Raw genomic sequence first — 3,460 nt, 5'->3', positions numbered from 1 at the left:
TTCGCATAACTAGGCATTTGCTCTAGAGCCTCAGCGAAAGGTATATTGATGTGAAGTTTCTTGAACACCTCTAGAAACTTACCGAACTGCTTATCCAGCTTTTGTTGCTGCAATCTCTTAGGGAAAGGTGGTGGAGGATAGAGCTGTTTCTCCCCTGTATTATCCTCAGGCAGAGTGTGTTCAACAGTAGTCTTCCTTAGTTCCGCCGCTTTCTCCTTCTGCTTAAATTCTTCATCTCTAACTTCAGCTTCTCCTTCTTTTGCCTTTTCAGCATCAGCAACTTTCCCAGACCTTAAGGTAATAGCCTTGACTTGCTCTTTAGCTTCCTTTCTGCCTGGTACTTTCGTGTCACTAGGAAGTGTTCCAGGTTGACGATTGAGCACTGCATTGGCTATTTGACCGATTTGATTTTCCAAGGTCTTGATAGAAACCGCCTGACTCTTGCATAACAGCTTAAGTTCCTCAAAATTAGCACTAGTAGGTGCAGCTGCACTTCCCTGTTGAGGATATGATTGCCTTTGAGCATACTGCTGTGGTTGCTGGAATCCAGGTGGAGTAAACTGTTTACTCACACCTTGCTGAATAGCATTCTGATTATTACTCCAGCTGAAATTTGGATGATTTCTGTTGTTAGGATGATAAGTAGCTGGCACAGGCTGCTGTTGCCGCTGATAATTGTTCACATACTGAACAGACTCATTGACAAGAGAACACTGATCCGTAGCATGAGAACCTGCACAAAGCTCACAGACCATAGCTATTTGATTAACTCCATATGTAGCTAGAGAATCAACCTTCATCGACAGCGCTTGGAGCTGCGCTGCAATAGCGGTGGCTGCATCGACTTCCAGAATACCTGCTACCTTCCCAGGCATCATCCTCTGAGTTGGGTTTTGGTGCTCATTTGCAGCCATAGTCTCGATAAGATTATAAGCCTCAGTATAGCTTTTGGCCCACAAGGCGCCTCCAGCTGCTGCATCGAGCATGGGCCGAGATTGGGCCCCCAAACCATTATAGAAACCAGTGATCACCATCCAATCGGGCATTCAATGATGTGGACACTTTCTCAACATTTCCTTGTAGCGTTCCCAAGCTTCGTACATAGATTCTGTAGGTTGCTGCGCAAATTGAGTAAGAGCACTCCTCATAGCAGCAGTCTTTGCTATCGGATAAAACTTCACCAGAAACTTTTGCGCAAGATCTTGCCAAGTAGTGATGGACCCAGCTGGCTCAGAATGTAACCAGTCCTTAGCTTTGTCCCTCAGTGAGAATGGGAAAAGCCTCAGCTTGATAGCCTCATCAGTCACGCCATTATACTTGAAAGTGCTGCAGATCTCGACAAAATTCCTTATGTGCATGTTTGGGTCTTCAGTCGCACCACCTCCAAAAGAAACAGAATTCTGCACCATCTGAATAGTGCCCGGCTTGATCTCAAAGGTGTTAGCTTGAATAGCCGGATGAAGAATGCTTGAGTGAATGTCATCAATTTTAGGCCGAGAAAAGTCTATAAGAGCTGGATCGGCCTGAACAATACGATCACCCATGATTACTGGTTCTTTCTGCTCACTTCCTGAATCCAAATTTTCAAAATCTATCTTCTCCGGAATATCAAGAACTTCGTCTGTCTCCTCAGCTGTATCTAAAGTCCTCTAGCGAGTACGAGAACGAGTTTGCATAAACGCTTGCTAAAGTACCTGAAACACAACCAGAAACAATAAGTAACAAATACGTCCAAATCACTGAGTCCTAATGACCAATGATGGTAAGTACATAAACTAAACAAATACGCCGAGTCCCCGGCAGCGGCACCAAAAACTTGTTAGGGCAAAAACACGCGCTAATATTCACGCAAGTATACTCGTTCGCAAGTAATATAGAATACTTTCTAGTTCATTCCCACAGAGACTCAGACTAATTATTGTTCAATTAAACTCACTCACCAATGTATGATTACTTCTCAATGTTAAGACACTAACACTTAGAATTGTTAACTAAATATTAACTACAATTAACTACTTAATTAATCACTTAATTAACACTTCGAATTAACAATATTAAAACACTCATGAGATCACAACTTCATTACTAATTCCCTCAATAGTTATTGTTATTACCCTTAGCATGCAACAGTGATGATATTAATCGAATAACACGAAACTGATAAAAGCCAACTTTTATTGTACTAATACCATTCTACCAAGCATCCACAATTGAGATAGAAGTTGAATAGGCATCAATTATGTTGAGTCCCTATATGTCTACAGAAATTGACAACATAACAATTTAAGCACAAATTATTCCTTTTGATTACACAGGGCGAATAAAACGGTTAGAGTTACCCACAAATCATGCGCATCATACATGATCCCATGCTAGCATGGCAAGTTCTAAACCTCGAGATCCACTGTCGCTTCACAAGAGATTAACACCCTATCTTATATGTTCGCGACGCACATAAGACGAATCCGCACAACCAATACTAGATATCATACAATCATCACACACTAAGGTATCAAATAATTAACTAAAGAATTCCATAGTAAATCCGTTACGACCCCATGATCACTATTAGCCCATGATAGCACTTATCGTCATCATGGGTTCATATGAAAACATGATAAACAAACACAAGAGAATAATAACTAAACTAATTATATTAAACCAGAGTACGTCACAAGAGTAATTAGGTTCAAAACAAAGAAAACTAGCATCCACGTTATAACGAAATAAATAATCACAAGAAAATATGCTTCCTCTTCGTTGCGGTGTGCTAAAATGGTCTTCTTCTTTTTCTCCTTCACTCCTTGCTTAATACAACGATCCCACCTTGTGAAAACGTCTCTAAATATACTTATATAATAGTCCCATAAAACTCAGATTACATAGAAGTTGGAAGCCAAACAGAAGTAGAAGTCTAATATAATTTATCAAAATTCCCGACCCTGCGCGGCCGCTCAGCATAGCTGATCGGGCGCTCAGCTTTCGGCGTATGCTGAGCGGGCGCTCAGGACCCTACTGGAAAATTCTTGAGTTTACTCCGTTTCTTTGCTGCAATCTACCCCTTTCTTTCCTCTCGCAATGCTGAACACATGCCCAGGCTTATTCTTGATGATTACTCCTCCGAAATGCAACTAATACCCTGAAATGCACAAACACTAGAAAAATGCATCAAATACACAAAATACTTGATTTCAAGACACCAATTTAAGCTATTTTAAGACGTTCTAAGTGGTATAAAATGCCACTTATCAACAGCCAAACACATCTGGGAGAAATTAGAGATTCTATGTGAGGCAACATAGGAGGTTAGGTCAAACCAAAGGAGAATTTTGGTATCTGAGTATGAGGGTTTTATGGCTAAACAAAAGAAGAGTATAACTGATATTTTTAAAAGATTCAATAAGATGATTAATGACTTGCAGCTTCATGACAAATACTATGAAGCTGAGGAGGTTAACTT

General features: G+C 40.5%; 1 non-coding gene across 1 annotated transcript; it reads left to right on the top strand.

The window, feature by feature from the left end:
- The first annotated feature begins 1,044 nt into the window (after nt 1-1,044).
- On the top strand, nt 1,045-1,151 carry LOC141715785 (small nucleolar RNA R71). The gene has a single exon (XR_012572535.1). It is a non-coding gene; the product is annotated as a small nucleolar RNA R71 (small nucleolar RNA).
- The last annotated feature ends 2,309 nt before the right edge of the window (nt 1,152-3,460 follow it).

This window comes from Apium graveolens, chromosome 3 (genome assembly GCF_009905375.1).
Source record: "Apium graveolens cultivar Ventura chromosome 3, ASM990537v1, whole genome shotgun sequence".
NCBI lineage: Eukaryota > Viridiplantae > Streptophyta > Magnoliopsida > Apiales > Apiaceae > Apium > Apium graveolens.
Note: the sequence above shows the minus strand (reverse complement) of the source record. Positions and strands in the feature narration are given on the sequence as shown.